The sequence below is a fragment of the Lolium perenne genome, chromosome 4, assembly GCF_019359855.2.
Source record: "Lolium perenne isolate Kyuss_39 chromosome 4, Kyuss_2.0, whole genome shotgun sequence".
Lineage (NCBI taxonomy): Eukaryota > Viridiplantae > Streptophyta > Magnoliopsida > Poales > Poaceae > Lolium > Lolium perenne.
The window spans coordinates 386,842,729-386,861,416 of record NC_067247.2 but is presented as its reverse complement, the minus strand read 5'-3'; the positions used below and the strand labels follow the sequence as shown (position 1 = coordinate 386,861,416).

Below are 18,688 nucleotides of genomic sequence, written 5' to 3'. Positions count from 1 at the left end.
GCAACAAGTTGCCCATGCAAAAACCATTCTCAATGAACTAGAGCTTGTCATGAGAATAAGCACAAGCTCTAAAACATCACATGGATAAGATCCAAATAAAACCAATAAAGATGATGAACCAAACTCGAAAACGCAACAAGTGATCTATGCGAAATCCGTTTTCGATGAACTAGAGTTTGTCATGAGAATAAGCACAAGCTCTAAAACATCACATGGATAAGGTCCAAATAACAACCAAGAAAGATGATGCAAGGATGCAAAGGTTTGAGCTCTCTCCGAACGATACGATCGAGTTACTCACTCGAGAGTCCTCTTGATAGTATGGCAACTAAACTATAAACCTGTCTCCAACTACACTATGAGACCGGTGAGAAAGAAACCCTATCAAGAGCAAACCTTATACTTGCGCATTCCACTTGAGCTCGATGACGACGATCTTGACCTCAACAAGATGGAACGCCTTTCTTGCTTGTGCTTGCTTGACGAAGTCTTGTGGATTGCTCCCCCATAATCCACCATGGGAGAGCTTCTTCTTCGATGCATCTTCACATAACCATGATCATCATAAGGATGGCAAGACTCAAGCAAAGGATCTCTTCGAGATGGCTCATCTTGAACTTGCACTTCATTTCTTCATTCTTCATCATGTTGATGTCTTGAAGTAACTTGAGGGCTCACTTCATCTTCATCTTCAAGACATACTTGACACTTGATATCCTTCATCAATTTCTTCTTATTGCAAACTTGAAGCCAACAAATGGTTCAAGCATGGCCTATGGACAACACCTACAAATATAACTCAATGCAAACATTAGTCCATCGGGATTGTCATCAATTACCAAAACCACACATGGGGGCTCCATGCACTTTCAATCTCCCCCATTTTGGTAATTGATGACAATCTCTTTGAGAGGGTTTATATAAGGAATTTAAGTAACAAATAAGTTGAATATATAGAGCAAACTCCCCCATAATATATGCATGTGTGAATGATCTTGACTTTCATTGCATATATTGGCATTCAAAGCCTAGTGGAGTTTCCTCTAAATATTCAACTATGCAAAGCAACAAGATGCAATGCAATAAAGGCAGATGCTAAAGCACAAAGCAATGACATAACCAAATTCCCTTAAACCCTCCAAACTTCTCCGCCATTGGCACCAATTGCCGAAATGGGTGAAAAATTTAGAAGGCCAATATAGTGAGAGTTCCTCCATAGCGTGTGCATTTCTCATAATTTGAGTGGAATCAAATGCACATATCCAATGACGAATATTCGGAAGGAATCACACTATAGATAGGATCAAAGATTGCAAAAAGATAACAAAGTCAAGAAGCTTCAACAAATGAAGCAAGCAACCAAATGAACCACAAAGAAGATACCAAAAGAAAGATAGATATTATGATAAGATCAAGAAGATTGCTCTAAATAATATGAGGAAGCTCCCCAAGGTTTGTGCACAAAACTAGACAATTTGCATTGGAGTATAAAGTGCACAAACATGGAATCATCACTCCCATAATATCATTCAAAAACAAAAGACACCAAGTGAATCAAACTCTAATGATCACCACAAGATAGTGCTCTAAATAAAATGAGGAAGCTCCCCAAGGTACATGCATAAAATAAAATGTTGCATTTGAATACAATATGCATAACATGGAATCCTCACTCCCTCATTTAAAACACAAACATTTGTAATAGATCATAGATAGAAAAATAAGCTAAACACTGGCAACAAACAAATAGTTGATCAACAAGTAAGAGGCACCATAATAAAAAGGCTCAACCAAGAGGATATGTGAAAGGCATGATAAAGAATATTATAAGACTATTACAAGGATGAGCAAAAAGCATCATCATAGTCTTCAATGAATTATATTGCTTAGCATGACCAATCAACACGCAATAAATAAATAAGATATCAAAAGGAGATGTATCATCTCTTATGTGTATAAGTTTCTCTAAGTGGGCAATATCACAAAGATATTTATCCACAAAGAAACATGCACACACAAAATAGATGCGCAAGAAAAATAGTATGATATCCAAGACGAAGTCATGCAATATACCAATAAGAATTTTTGCTTAATAGCATGGCCAAAGGCTCAATTTTATCTTATTGTACATTCAACTTCAACCACAAACAACTAAAATACATCACAAATATCAACAAGGGATAGAAGATAGTTGGGATGCATTTGAGAGAGGCAACAAGTATCACAAACGAGGATACCAAAAGAAGTAACTAAATTTGCACTTTCATCTATATTGCACATGTGAGAGCCTTGATGAATTGATATGCAATAAAATTGCTAGATAGGCATAGTTGGGATGGATGAATCATGAGCATGATTTAATATACTTCCCAACAAATGCACTCATCTCAAATTACTCACATTCACAATAAAGAGGTTTCATTAAGACTTTTGCAAGAAGCACACTATTTGCAAATCAAGAGATTCATGCCAAGATGCAACCATAAGGTTGGATACAAGAAAAGTATGCATGAGAAGATACTTATTACCAAGATAACATTGGTGTGGATGTAGTAGATATGTGTTCGTTGACCATCCTAGCTTGCCTCAAGTTACCATTGAGTCACCACTTCTTTCCAAGAGTGAGACAAGCATCCAATGCATATCCATTGTACCTAACACAAAGGTAAGTACAAAATGGTCCCCAAACTAATTGGGTCCGAAGTAGTAAGACACACTACAACATATAGGACAAACTCCACAATTCTATGTGCATATAGATATGAAATTGAATTTCATTCACATCTTAGCCAAATTAGGATTTGATGGAGTTTACCCTAAATATTGGATCAAAGAAAGTAACTCATGCCATAAGATATACATATATTAAATATGCATGCACAATACTTTCAAGAACCAAAGGAAGATACAATTTGGACAAAACACCAAATAAATCAAGAGACAATGGTTGCCCAAATTATATCAAAGATTCAAATCAACGCAAGATTGACTCCAAATAATTATCTCATTATAAGAAGCTAATTAAACCTAAACACAAAGGAATGAGATAACCAACTTCCAAGAGAGCAAGGTCCAACAAATAAACCAAACCCTCGAAACTTTTTATGATGGCACAAAGTACCAAAAAGAAAATTTATGTCTCCCAAAACCAAATTTTTGATAATGATCAAGAGAAGTTTAAGCATTATAACAAATATAGGAGAGCTCCCCCAAGATTAGTGCATTATCTAGGATTTAGAATATGGATACAAAATGCACAAAACTAGGATCATCACACTACCTATATCTACTAAAAATGCTAAGAAAGTTTGAAAAGACAAATTAGATCCATGAGATGAAAGGAAGACACATGGGAGTCAAAGCACAACAAATTCATGGTAATGAATAAGGCAAATTAAACACAAGAACCAATGTAGATATGATCAATAAATATCTACCTCATAATTGATTACCAATTGTCCTAGGACAAGAGGTATTAGGAAATATTTGCCGGTGGTAGTTTGTAAGTATACATAAGATCATATTTACAACGAACAAAGCATATGGTAAAAGATAGGAGTTAACCATCATGCAAAGAAAGTTTCTTGATAGCTTCATTTAGTCATACAAACATGCAAGGCAATTAATAGAATTCATACCAACATGCAAAGCAATTAATAGTATTCATACCAACATGGAAAGCAATTAATAGTATGACTTGAAGCACATGGTTTTCCAAAAATGTATTAATTGACACGTTGTGAAGATTGGGCTTGAAGAATATACATGGAAGAATACGCGAACCGGCCTTGTACACGAAGTTTGGGCTAGTTTGCCCTTGTATCTGTAAATATGATAGGATACGTGTCGGTTAGTTAGAGTTTGGCTCGTGCACGGTTGGGATTATTCCCACGTTAGAAAGTCTACGGACTATAAATATGTATCTAGGGTTTATGAAATAAACAACAATCACGTTCACCACAAACCAATCTAGGCGCATCGCCAACTCCCTTGTCTCGAGGGTTTCTTCCGGGTAAGCATCATGCTGCCTAGATCGCATCTTGCGATCTAGGCAGTACACGTTCATCCGATGTTCATGCGTTGCTCGTACTGAAGCCTTTTTGATGGCGAGCAACGTAGTTATCTTAGACGTGTTAGGGTTAGCATTGTTCATCGTATCATATGCTATCGTCGTGCAACCCTGAGACGTCTAGCCGCCCTTACACCTATCTTAGGTGTAAGGGCGGCACCCCGCTTGGTCATTATTTAGTAGATCCGATCCGTTATGATTGCTCCTTGTTCTTCAAGGATAAGTTTAATATCTGCATAGTTAGGCCTTACAAACGGGTTGAAGGATCCAGTGGCGCGTAGGGTGTAGTTTGCTAGCCCTAGACAGGATGTTCCAGGGATCAACCTCGTGTTGGTTTTTAGGCCTTGTCTAGGGTCGGTTTACGATCACCGTGCGTGGCCGCCAGGCTCAATCACGAGTAGGATGTTCCGATTATGTGGTGAAAACCCTAAATCGTAGTAGGTCGTTTTAGCTTTGTTGTGATCAAGCAGGACCACCATATATTCGTACACCTCGTACGGATCATGGGTGGATCGGCTCTTTGAGCCGATTCACAGGACAACCTGAGAGCCGATCGAGGCTCGTATTTAATGTTTACGTGTATGCCATGCAGGAAACTAAGCGAGGCACATCCATCACCTTCCTGACCAGGTATAGGTCAGGTGGCACGCCCTTGCACCAGCATCGGACGTGCGTGTCGAGTCTTTGCGGGCCGTCGCTTGGAAGGACCAGGGCCAGCCGCAGCCCTGGGAACCTCCCGGCTCTACTGTGTTGCCCGTCGCTGCTCGCCGGTGGTTTCTGACCGCAACACATTCTGGCACGCCCGGTGGGACAATCTTCGACATCAACCGCATCGCCATCTACATCTGAGATGGCGGAAGGCACTCCAGTCACGTACGAGGATCTGACCGAGGAGCTCAAGAAGAAGTATGACGAGGTCAAAGCAATCCTCGAAGCCGACCTCATCGGCTCTTTTCACAGAACCCGCTCACATGGCATCAGGTGGAAAGGGTTCTCACCTGAAGGCGCGCTCGATGGAGTGGACCTGTCCGCCCCGTCAGAAGAACGCACCAGGTCCTTGCGTCATGAGATTAACTTCATGGTAGCTCACTCGCTGCACCGCCATTCTGAGAGCCTGGTGAACTCTTTGGAGCGTGTCGATCTTCGGGTGATCCAGGAAATCATGAGGCACCAGTACTCTCCGTCAGGACCAGCTCTCAGGACTTACCAAGGAGAAATGCCACTCCAGTCCCGTCCACCACTGCCATTCGCGTTGGCAACACCAGAAGTGCCGAATTTACCGGCATACGTCGTCTACAAGATCGGTGGTGACCCTAGTGACTACCAGTTCTTGCATGAGGCGCCTAAGGAGATCCCTCACGGATACACGTGCACATACGTGCCAAACTGCAGTAACTGGGCACTCACAAACCAGACTGCAACAGCAGGGACTTCTGGAACAACAGGAGGAACTTCGGGAACAGATCTTGAGAAGCAGACGTGGCTAGCTAAGTATGCCACTCTGACAAACCTCCAGAGCTCAGCTCCTGCAGTTGGCTCAGAGCTGGAAAAGCAAGCATGGCTGGCTAAGTATGCCACTCCGGCGAATCTTCAGAGTTCGACTCCTGCAGCCAGCACCGCAGATCAGATTAGTACCATCCTGAGAGACCAGTTTGGCATGGTGCCGAAGAGGAGGACAATCGGCTATTCCAAGCCGTACCCCAACGGGTACGAGTTGATCCCGCTACCACCCAAATATCGGCTCCCTGATTTCTCCAAGTTTAATGGATCAGATGGTTCCAGCTCCATCGAGCATGTGAGCCGATATTTGGCACAGCTGGGCACGATCTCAGCATCAGATGAGCTGCGTGTGAGGTTCTTCGCATAGTCCCTCACAGGATCGGCTTTCGAGTGGTACACATCGCTGCCACCAGACTCAATCCGGACTTGGAAGCAGTTGGAAGAGCAGTTCCACATGTAGTATCACTCAGAGGCTTCCGAGGCTGGCATTGCCGATTTAGCGCAAGTACATCAGAAGCGCGGAGAAACAGTGTCAGAATACGTCCAGCGCTTCAGGACCGTTAGGAACCGATGCTATTCGGCTCGTGTGACTGAAAAAGAAGCAGTCGAGTTGGCGGTGGTGGGTCTTGCATCACCGATCAAGGATGTGGCCTCCCAAGCAGACTACCCTTCACTGGCGCACATGGTGCAGAAGCTGTCAGTATATGAACAGCGCCACCCAGATGTATACGAGGATAAATTCAAGCGTGCGGTGGTCCTGGTTGAGGCAGATGAAGACGAAGGCTCTGCGGGAGATCAAGAGGTAGCAGTGGCTGAATGGACTCGGGGGGCAAGCCCCGTGTCCTGCAAGTGGGTTAAGCCACAAGGTCCTCCCAGAGGGTTTGACTTCGACGTTACCAAAGCTGAGCAGATTTTCGACCTCTTACTTAAGGAGAAGCAGCTAAATGTACCCGAAGGCCACAAGATCCCCACGGCGCAGGAGTTGAATGGAAAGCCATACTACAAGTGGCATAACACGTTCACCCATGCCACCAACGACTGCAGGGTGTGGCGGCAGCAAGTCCAAATGGCGATAGAACAAGGGCGTCTAATTTTCAGCCAGTACGCCATGAAAGTCGACACACACCCCTTCCCCGCCGTTAACATGGTGGAGTGCACTTACCCTGGAGGGTGCCAGCCAGGATTCTCGTTCAACATCAACATGGTAGCACCTGGACACCACTCTGGTAAGGACGGAGATGAGGGCAGCTGCTCTCGTAGCAGGGACACAGAGGAAGCCGTTCCACGCGATCGGCTCCGTCACGATGGCAAGCGCTACATCACAGAGGGAGAAGTGAGGAACGTGAGATATCAGCGACCTCTCTCTGATCACCTCCTCAACAAGTATGTGAGTCAATATGACCAACGCCGATGACCCAACGACGATGATGAAAGAGATCGTCTGGCTAGGGACACCAGGAGACATCGTCGGCATGATCGCGACGAGGAGAGATATGAGCGCCACGCCAAGGAAAATTCAAGAGAGCAAGACGACGAGGATAGGCACTGGGACTGCCCCTTCTTCAGACATTGCTGGGATTCAGAAATGAGCCGATTGCCTACAATCGGCAACTCCCCAGAATGTAGACAGAAGAGGAAGGATGCAGCTAACGTGTCCGTGTTCAAACGTCTAGGGCCTCTCCCGCCTCGGAACAAGCAAGCTGAGTCCTCTCGGGTGGAAGATCTCGAGGAATTGGAAGACGATGAAGAAGAAGAAGATAAGTACCACCGACCAAGGTGGTGCCCTGATGGACTCAGCCGTTCCCAAAAGCGTAGGGTTCAGCGACTACGTGGTTTGGAGGAAGCCGAAAGGTTATACCTGCACACGTTGAGGAAGGCGCGGCCTGATCTGGCCGCTAAAATTCAGCGAACCCTGGACGAAGAAGGTCGGCCACAAAGGAAAGAGTGGTGCCCCAGACAAAAGAAAGCCGATGATGAAACATCGGCTGGCACAAACATGGTGTTCATCCTTCCGACGGAGTTCAGTGCTCCAGGATTAGACGAAGCACCTGTGGCACAACTTGACTGCGGCCCACGGCCAGTTATCTTTGAGAAGCCACGAGAAAGAAGCTACAGACATCTGAAGGCCCTGTACTTGCGAGGTTATATTGATGGGCAGCCTGTCAACAAGATGCTGGTGGACACCGGAGCGGCAGTCAACATTATGCCATACTCCATGCTACGTCGGTTGGGACGCTCTAGCTCGGATCTGATCAAGACCAACGTGACATTGAGCGATTTCAACGGCCAAGCGTCTGACGCGCAAGGTGTTCTGAACGTGGATCTGACCGTAGGAAGGAAAACCATCCCTACGACGTTCTTTATTGTCGATAGCAAGAGCACCTATGTTGTCCTGCTAGGAAGAGATTGGATCCACGCCAACTGTTGCATTCCATCCACGATGCACCAATGCGTAATACAGTGGGATGGAGATGAAGTAGAGGTCGTCCATGCAGATGACTCAGCCGAGATTTCAACGGCTGGCATGAACGCTTGGGAGACAACAGGCCAAGAGCCACTCTCAGGCATCAATTTGGACGACTGCGAGCGCATCGACGTGACGAAGGACGGGGTCAGGCTGGTCTTATCCACCGGCCTGACCGTCTAGCAAGAACAAACCTATGGACAAACGTGGCGAGGCCGATCCTTGGGATCGGCCCCAAAGATCTATGGAGGAACATTGCAAAACCTTCATTGAGCGATTCAATCAACGTGGAGGCCGATTCCAGCAATCGGCCAAAATTATCCTCACCACACGTTCTGCCTGTGTTCAACGTCGATCTAATGAGCAGCGGTTTTACGTCGGCTGATGAGAGTCAACATTGGTCCTACCGGAGCCGACGTTCAAATACAGTGCTTTGGCTAACTACAGAGCCGATATCCGCAGTTACCTGACAGATTCGGCTCGGGGGGCACCTAATCAGATGAACACGTGCGATACATATGAACATGTGCGATACATGTGCAGTGAAATATTGGGGGCCGATAGAAAAATCGGCCAGTAAAAAAAAATTCCTCTCATGGTATAAAGCCGATGCACAGCCATCGATTCTAGTACAAATTACACAAGATCTACCAGCTGCGTGTTCAAGACGCGGATTTTCACCAAGTCGGTCTTCAGTTCAGCTTCAAGGCCTTCTGCTTCCTTGAGGGAGTGAACAATGAGAGCTTCCTCAGCCGCAATGAGCCGATTTTGGTGCCCGAACTTTCTCTTCGAGGACTTCCAACCCTTTGCGCCAGTTCAGCAGTACTGTCAGAAGCGTCAGTTTTGGCATGCAAGGCAGCCTTTTGCTCATTAAGCCGTTGGTGTTTCGTCTACAATATCGGCTTTCAACGGAAGAAGAGGCGATCGATGGGGGCAAGTTTGGCTGGCTCGGCATGGTGGCTGTCTCAGAATTACCTGAGTTCAAAGCCCTTTGTCTGATCTGTGCATCCTCACCGATATTCTCGCCTTGACTGAGGCTCGGGGGGCAGCTGGCCTGGTAGATGCTCTGTTTTAGAAGCCGATTGGGGTGTCATCGGCTGATCCTTCGTCGCAACCTTCTTCAAAAATGGTGAGTTCTTGCAGAAGAGGATCACTGGACATGGTGGGAGGAATTTAAGGGCTCTCTTGAAGACTCCACATTATCCACCAGATCTCAAAGTCATCAGTTGAAGAATTGAAGGATAGATTGTGAAGAACCGATGCGTTGCTATCGGCTCATTGAGCATTGGCTAAGTGAACAATCGGCAAAGTCAGTATGAGGGGGAATCGGCTAAAAGGGAATCGGCAAAATCAAACTGGGGGAAATTCTTCATTGATAAATAGGATTTCTTACATAAAGAGCTGATTGCTCTCAAAAGGAAATACTAGGGGGTACATTGCCCCATCTACTACTGCTGATCCTATGCTAAGGGTCCTATCTACGGGCCGTCGCTGCCCTCGTCGTCGCCGCTGTCGGCGCTACTCCCAGCGGGCTCGTCGTCGCTGCTGCAGCGGCCGCCGACCGGGCCCTCGTTGTCCTCATCCTCCTCGTCAGCGTCGTCGTCGTCGCTGTCGAAGTCGCTGAGGTTCCTCGGCCAGGGGCAGAAGCGCTTGGCCGGCGGTTCGTCGGAGGAGGTGTCGTCCTCCTCCTCCTTCTCCTCCTCCTCCTCCTCGGGGGAGGTGAAGTCATCACAGGAGAAGCGATCGTCATCGCTCTCCTCCTCCGTTTCTCCGTCGGCGAGGAAGCGGAGGTCACTTTCCCCGTCGGTCGAGGACTTGTCGTCCTCAGACCAGACGGAGAAATCGTGATTGGATTCCTCCCCGGCTTCGATGGCGCGGCGGATGTTGGCCGCATGGGCCTCCTCCGGGTTCCACTCCGGCGTCGGCTCGCGGGAGGAGGAGGATTGGGTGGAAAGACCCGATGAGGTAGAGGAGGGAGAAGACATGGTGGCGCAGGAGGGCTTTTGGAGTGCTAATGCGAAGGGGATGAAGAAGCAAACTGTTTGGAGTGGTTAAATAAAAGGGGATATAGTGGAAATTCAATGCCACAACAGTTTCCGAGGAAGTGGTGCCCAACAAAAAAAAATTTTGCCAGGTCATGCGGAGAAGTTGAGAAGGCAAGGCATCATGATGAAGGATACTGCGACGGTTCTGCCACGACATGACCCGACGAAGAAAAAGAAGAGTGATTTTGGAATTATCAATTCCAAAACCAGGGGGGCATGTGTTATCACCAGAATTTGACCAAGTCAGAGGTGGGCCGCGATCAAGATTGGGCTTGAAGAATATACATGGAAGAATACGCGAACCGGCCTTGTACACGAAGTTTGGGCTAGTTTGCCCTTGTATCTGTAAATATGATAGGATACGTGTCGGTTAGTTAGAGTTTGGCTCGTGCACGGTTGGGATTATTCCCACGTTAGAAAGTCTACGGACTATAAATATGTATCTAGGGTTTATGAAATAAACAACAATCACGTTCACCACAAACCAATCTAGGCGCATCGCCAACTCCCTTGTCTCGAGGGTTTCTTCCGGGTAAGCATCATGCTGCCTAGATCGCATCTTGCGATCTAGGCAGTACACATTCATCCGATGTTCATGCGTTGCTCGTACTGAAGCCTTTTTGATGGCGAGCAACGTAGTTATCTTAGACGTGTTAGGGTTAGCATTGTTCATCGTATCATATGCTATCGTCGTGCAACCCTGAGACGTCTAGCCGCCCTTACACCTATCTTAGGTGTAAGGGCGGCACCCCGCTTGGTCATTATTTAGTAGATCCGATCCGTTACGATTGCTCCTTGTTCTTCAAGGATTAGTTTAATATCTGCATAGTTAGGCCTTACAAACGGATTGAAGGATCTAGTGGCGCGTAGGGTGTAGTTTGCTAGCCCTAGACAGGATGTTCCGGGGATCAACCTCGTGTTGGTTTTTAGGCCTTGTCTAGGGTCGGTTTACGATCACCGTGCGTGGCCGCCAGGCTCAATCACGAGTAGGATGTTCCGATTATGTGGTGAAAACCCTAAATCGTAGTAGGTCGTTTTAGCTTTGTTGTGATCAAGCAGGACCACCATATATTCGTACACCTCGTACGGATCATGGGTGGATTGGCTCTTTGAGCCGATTCACAGGACAACCTGAGAGCCGATCGAGGCTCGTATTTAATGTTTACGTGTATGCCATGCAGGAAACTAAGCGAGGCACATCCATCACCTTCCTGACCAGGTATAGGTCAGGTGGCACGCCCTTGCACCAGCATCGGACGTGCGTGCCGAGTCTTTGCGGGCCGTCGCTCGGAGGGACCAGGGCCAGCCGCAGCCCTGGGAACCTCCCGGCTCTACTGTGTTGCCCGTCGCTGCTCGCCGGTGGGTTTCTGACCGCAACAAAACCATGCCAAGAAAAACTTTCACAAATAAGATCCACAAAGATATTAGCAATGAAGCTATTTAAGGAAATTGGAGCTTGTTTGAGCAAACATGCCACATAGGGGAGAGATAATTTACGGTATCAATTCTATGTGACACAACCTCAAATGTTCACATTTTCTAGGCTTGTAATATGCACAAAGCTTATTACTCCCCCATAATGTGATAAGGAAATTATTTTCATAAGAGGCAAATAAGATCAAACTAGAGATATTAATGGACATTAGAATTTGAATCTCTCATGAAGATGACATACCACATAGAGACTAGATAATATTGCAATATCAATTCTAAGTGATATTCCTCATGTACACACATTGTTTAGGATCATGAAATTACCAAAGGAATATCACTCCCCCAAAATGGGATAGTCCATTAAGATGCAAAGTGGCTCCAACACAAACACAAATATATGGTGTGCAACCCAATATTCATAGACTTGATTTCTCAAGAGAAGCAAGTAGGAAGCACAACATATACAAACACATGTTAGGAACAAAACTAACACATGCAAAAGGGCGAGTAACTTTCAATATAAATGAGTTGAGCACATGTTACCGCAAGGAGGAACATTGAATATATGATAGAAGCAAGATAACTATAAGACTTGGCTTGAGATAATATAATTGATGAAGATCCCTTAATTCTTCATGATGTAGCCAAGTCTCCAATGCCCTCCAACACGAACCTATTGATCAAGATTTGGATTGTTGGTCCCCAACAAAGTTGGGTCCTAAGAGGTTAGTCACAATAGGCTTGGCAACCCAAATGGTTCTTTTCTTGACACCACTTTGAGCACCAACAAATTTGGCAAACACATTGCAACCCTCATCCTTACGAAGAGAATAAACATCATCAATGGTGATAGAGTTGGATGAGGTACCAATAGTGCAAAAGGAGGAGATGTGGCCCTTCTCACGGCATATGTAGCAAGTTCTTTTCTTCTCCTTCTTCTCACTAGATTTCTCCACTATGGGAGCATTGACTTGATTCTTCTTGGGAAGTGGCATTTCTTCAACTTGAGGTTGAATATGAGTTTGAGCTTGAGGCCGCTTCCCTTTTTGCTTCTTCTTCCAAGGGCAAGATCTAACATGATGGCCTTCAATTTTGCACTTGAAGCAAACAATCTTGGCCGGGTCTTTGACTTGTACTTGGCCCTTCTTCTTATTGTTGTTCTTGGACTTGTTCTTGTTGTTGGAGTTGAATCCAAGTCCACTCTTGTCATTGGGGGATTGTTGCACACTCAACATCTTGTCAAGTTTGCATTTCCCTTCATGACTCTTTACCAAGTCGTTCTTCAAAGAAGAGACTTGGGCCTTGAGCTCTTTGATTTCCTCTACATGGTTAGTAACAACACAAGTACTAGAGGAAGTAGAACCTTCATTGTTAGAGCAACAAGGCAAGGAAGATAATTCATCACAAGATTTAGCAATATTATGAGTGGATGAATTACTAGAACTAGCACATGGCAATATAACATTTTGAGTAGTAGTGCTAGTACCCACATGACGCTCATAAGGTGTTGCCTTAGATATTATAGCCTCATGAGCTAACTTTAGCCTATCATGAGATGCTAGAAGATCCTCATAGGAGCTAGAAAGCTTTCCATGATTTTCTTCCAATTTCCCATAATTGCTAGTTAGAAATTTAAGTTGAGCCCTTAGCTCAACATTCTCCTTCAAGATAGATGCTTCACAAGAAGTAGAGTTAGTAGTACAAGCATCATTATTAATAGAAATGGGAGAAGGCAAGTTTTCATGCTCTTTTAGATAAGAAGCTTTAAGTTGCTCATGCGACTCGGTGAGTTTGGTGAGCGCACTCTCAATAACCCTTGAGCCCTTTTTGAGTTGCTCAAAATCCTCAAGGAGTTTAGCATTAACAAACACAAGCTTATCATTTTTTAGCTTTAGTTCATTTGCCACCTCAAGAGCTCTATCATGGTTTTCCTTTTCTCTAGACAATTCTAGAGCAAAGGTTTCCTCAAGAGCTTCCTTGGTGGTTTGTTCTTCTTCAAGTTCATCTTTTAGAGATGCCACATCATTGGCATACTCTCGTGCAAGAGCACCCATTTTATCAATGGTGTTCTCATGCATCCAAATTAGTTTTTGGCTCTCAATAGCGGTAGTCAAGATTTCAAAGAAGTGAGAGCTAGCAATTTTATCTTTGCAAAGAACCTTGAATACACTCTTACCCTTATCGCGTAGAGAGACAACCCAATCATCTTCTTCATATTCCTCCTCATCCTTATCCCCACGAGAAATATTAGGTTCCATGGTAGGAGGTACCGTGGAACCCTTGGCCATAAGGCATATATGAGAACCGTGAGATAAAGATGAGGAGTTACTTGAGGCTCCTTTCAAGATCTTGTCTTGACCAATAGAATCTTTGGTTTCCTCTACATTGTTAGCCACACAACAACTAGAGGAAATAGAAGCATTTTTATCATGGCCACAAGACAAATCAAGCATATCATCATGAGATTTATTCAAGCAACTTACACATGATATACAAGGACTATCAACACAAGCATGTAAATCATTTCTAGAGATAGATGTGTTTAAGTCCGAAGATGAAGCATTGCAATGAGATAGAGATGAGGAATCATCAATAGTAAGCTCAATATCTGTGGGGACCCCGGACTAGTTGTCCGAAATTCCCGGTTATGTATACAGTTCACGATCCCATGATCAGTGCGCCGTGAACACATAACCGAACTGATATCAAATTACACCATCCATTACAAAGCGGAATAAGAAAATTACAACATGGTCACATGACCAATACTTACATAATAGCCTCGAAGGGCTAAACTAAAACATCAGAGTAACATCATCACTTCAGCAGCGCAGTACCCAAGTCATCTGCCATAACCCTACAGGCAACTGACTGGGAAGACGTTCCTAGCTCGCATAGACGTCGCCAACTCCTTCTTCATCCGCCGTGTTCCTCCAAGTCTGGCCAAGTAAATAGCCAGGGACAAAGCCGTGAGTACATTTGGAATTGTACTCGCAAACCATTTACAAAGTAACATATCAAGGAGAACAAGGTACCGAGGACTGACTAGGAGATCAAGAGGGAATGACCACTTATATAACAAGAATATGTTATGTAGAAGAGAAGAAGGGTTTTGGTGGAGTTAGCATCTCAACTTCATGGGTGAAGGAGATGAGAGAACATATCTAAGACATCACTACTTGACTCAATTTAGGAAGATCTTTCACGACATAAACACTTAGGAAGGGTAGACCCAATTTTTATCAATTCCTTTCCGACCACCTCATTGTGGTCATCAACCATTTTTCCAGTACTCCGAGTACTCCAACACAAATCCCGTTTCTTTCCTTTGTCAAACATTTTCATAAACAAAACACATCAGGCTAAGCAACAGCCAATCCAACCGTCCATGACCGCGGACACGGCTATTCGAATAGATTTAACTCTGCAGAGTTTGCACACTTTCCCCACAAGATCTGATAAATCCGCCGGGATCATCCCCGGGCCATCATACGAAAGTATGTGGGTATCGGATAACCAGTCGAAGCCTTTCGCCCATTCTAATTAGCAAGAGGTCCTACCCTATGGAGTATGTACCTCCCCGGCACCGTGGCAGCTCACCTCCTTTTGAGCGTGGCTCCACCGCCAAGCCAGGAGACCCATAGTGTCTTCCGGACGGGTCAGCCCCGAAGGCCTCCCGTTATACTATTGTCCCAACCTCGACAATCCGGACTCGGGGGTATCCGTACCCTTGTATAGTTATGCGGTGCCTCATGCTAAAGAGAACGAACGTCGAGCTAAGCCCCGTGCCCATGTTGGAGTAATGTGGTTGCGCTAGTTTGTTGTCATGGGTGAGTACTTAGGCGCCAAAGTTTTCGTAATATCCCAACCACTTTCTCATCCCCATCATTTTTACCAAATCCTTTCCTTTCTCAAATTCTCACTTGGGCATATCATTATACCCAAGGTTTTAACAAAAACTTTTACAACAAGGTAAAACCTTGAGGGTTTTCCCAACCTAAAGTTTATGTGTGAACTAAGATGTATAATAGCATAATGATTGCCATCATAACATGAAGGGGTGTCAAGGTCATCCATACTCCAATTGAGCATGAATGGAGATGATCAAAAAGTAGAGCAATTTTAATGATATTATCCCAAGTGTTTACTACAATTAGGGTGCCAAAAGGTGGTGAAATGTGATTCACATACTTAGAGTAAGTACGCAAAATATCGAGAGGGGACATTACACACTTGGTGGCAAGTATGTAAAAGAATCAAATTAAGCAAACCCAAGGAGACGCAAGAAATCAAGAGACCAAGGATAGAAAGATCTCAACCAAGAACATGGATATAAAGAGTCAAAGTAAATGGCTTGCCTTGGCTTATTTGTCCCTGTACTTCTTCAACTCTATCAATATAAGAATCCCAACAATATAAATAAAATCCTTGTCCAATTCCACTTCTTCTTCTCCGGAATTGCTCGCGTCTATCGCCGGAAAATATAAAAGGAACACAATCAATCACATTGCACCAACAAAACAAACATACAACAACCATAACTAACCATGCAGCCAAGGTATAACATACTAAGGACTTATAGATACCACACGACAACTTTAAGAGTTTTAAATTTAGAAAACCCCATTTATTTACCTAGTAAAGGTATGAGAGTATCACAACTTAGCAATTGCCTCTCTCGGTTATCACCATGGTATAAACCAAACATCCCCTGGTACATAACATCATAAAGAGGACAAGAGCATTAGTTTGACATCAAATACATTCACAAATCATTTTCAAACATTTTTGGAAAAGTAGAAAACAGTTTTCCTAACTTAGTTGGCTCACACAACACAACACCCAAAATAGGAAACAACCATATTCCACATCATTTGAAAACTTAAGCAAGACAATAGGGCTAATATTAAGTTGCAGAGGTTTTGTTTTGCAAGCATAAAACAAAGGTTGTCCATTTCTAATAAAAAGAGTTGGTCAAGGGTTTTAAATAAACCAACAAGTTTTGGTCCAACAATGCATGTCACACATATACCTTACTAACAGTAATGAATATGCATGAACAGAGACTAATAATATTTTTCCTAGATGGCTAGTACTCATACAAGACTAACCCAGTTGGAATCACCCAAAAATATTAAACCTACAATTTTAGGAATTTCTTTGAATCCGACTGTACAGAAAACAAGATCTGTAAGCCATAAATCGTAGAAAAATCCTAAAAATATGAGACCACTGGCATTTGAAAGATATTTAAACATAGATGCACACACAATTGGATTTGGGTTCAAATTATTTCTGAAACTGCATGTCTATACAATTTGCTTTACCTCTGGAGTTACAGAACAGATAAATGTTTGAAACTTGTTTGAGAAGATTAAGAAAACATTCAGTAGTCCTACAGAACTGCAATCACTCAATTTGGTTCAAATATGGATTTTTGGTGATTTAAAAGCTAACAGCCATGTCTGCAGAACACACAGAACAAGTTTAATTCACCACAAATCGTACATCAATCACAAAAATATGAGGTCAGCTGCATCTTAAAGGTATTAAATAGGTGGTTCTTACCCAATTTGTTTCACTCAAAGATTCGTTCCCAAGCTCCTGGTTTAATTCGACAAAGTCAGATCTGACAAGATCTTGACCTGTGAACCATTTCAGTTTCAGGAGGTCAATCGAAGTGAAACCACCGCCAAAATGAAGGTATTGAAGAGGGCTTTTACCTACAGTTGAGTTTGCTCAAAAAGGTTTCGTAAAACAGAACAAATCTAACAAACAGTGAATCTGCATGTTTACAGAACTTTATTTACCACGGACAATCTGTAACGAATTTGAGGATGAGACTAACGCCAAGTTGTAGATCTTTTCTGTATCTATCTGCGGAACTTTGAATCACTCGATTTGGATCTGCGCACGAGATTTGGTGGATTTTACAAGTTCATACCAGAATCTGAAACAGCAAGATAGCAGAAATTACTGCAATGATTTGGACGAACTTTGCTCAAGAACTTCAGATCTGAGGATAGCTCAAGCTTCTCCATGCTTGGACCAACATGCACCTGCATCAAGATCCAATCTTAGCAATGGATGAAGAGGAAGAGGAGAGAAAACCATCTAGGGTTGGGGAGAAGAAGGAGAGGGAGGCTCTCATGGTGAGGAGGAGCTTGAGGGAGGAGGGAGCTTCATCTTGGAGTTCTTTCCATGGCCATGGCCGGCCATGGGAGCTAGGTGGAGCTGCATCTTCGTGGGGGAGAGTAGGAGAAGAGTGTGAGGGAGTAGATAAGGTGGAGGAGTGAGTGGAGAGAAGAAAAATGAGAGCAAGAGGAGTGGAGGTGGCCGGCCAAGGGCCATTTATAAAGGGAGGGGGGTTGGCTGCCTCATTTTTGATTGGCTAGGATGGGTGGCTGCCCATTTAATTGTTGGGGTAGTTGAGAGGCAAGTCTTGCAAGAGAAGAAAGTGAGGAGGAAAGTGGCTGGCCGAAATTGCCATGCCAACATAATTGGCCGGCTCCATTCTTGCCAAAAACAAGTGAACAATGTGAGGGAGAGGCACAACATCCATGTGAATAGATATGTGCATGATATTGAGGAGAAAATGTCAAAGAGTGACTTTGATGATGATAAAAATAGGAGTAGATACATATAGATAAAAAGGAGTATGAAGGTGACATGTGCCATGAGAATAATCTCCACCACTTTCGCTGAGACCAACTTATGATGAAGATAGTTCCCAAGGTATATTTGATGATTAGTAGCTTTTATAAGAATTCAATTTTGGAAGGATTGGGATGGACCACATGCAACAATGCATGTGCATGTCAAGGTAAATGGGATGGTGATGGTGGTTTTGACAATTATAGAGCAAGACTAAGAGACATGGTGAGTGAAGTAACCATGTACTCACAAGGATGAATATGGTGGCAGAAATCACCAATTCATGAGGTCAGGGTGATGATGGAAAAGAATAGAGGATTGAGATGGGTATGATGAGATATAACTTGTTCTTCAAATAAGAGGTAAATTGGGAGTGATTTGAAAATATCAAATGATCATCCATTTGATCAAAAATTGGAGGATGGAGGGGATACAACGTGGTGGATCAGAGATGTGCATAAGATGTGCAAGAGTTGCCATTTGAAAAAGAGTTTAATTGAAAGGTATGGGACACACCTCAAT

At 44.1% G+C, this 18,688-nt stretch overlaps 1 long non-coding RNA gene across 1 annotated transcript; it reads right to left on the bottom strand.

Moving 5' to 3' along the window:
• Positions 1-15,464: 15,464 nt before the first annotated feature.
• Positions 15,465-17,197, bottom strand: LOC127349271 (uncharacterized). Its single transcript, XR_007880174.2, has 3 exons — positions 17,081-17,197; positions 16,148-16,223; positions 15,465-15,980 (listed from the first exon to the last, which is right to left on the bottom strand). It is a non-coding gene; the product is annotated as an uncharacterized lncRNA (long non-coding RNA).
• Between the last annotated feature and the right edge of the window lie 1,491 nt (positions 17,198-18,688).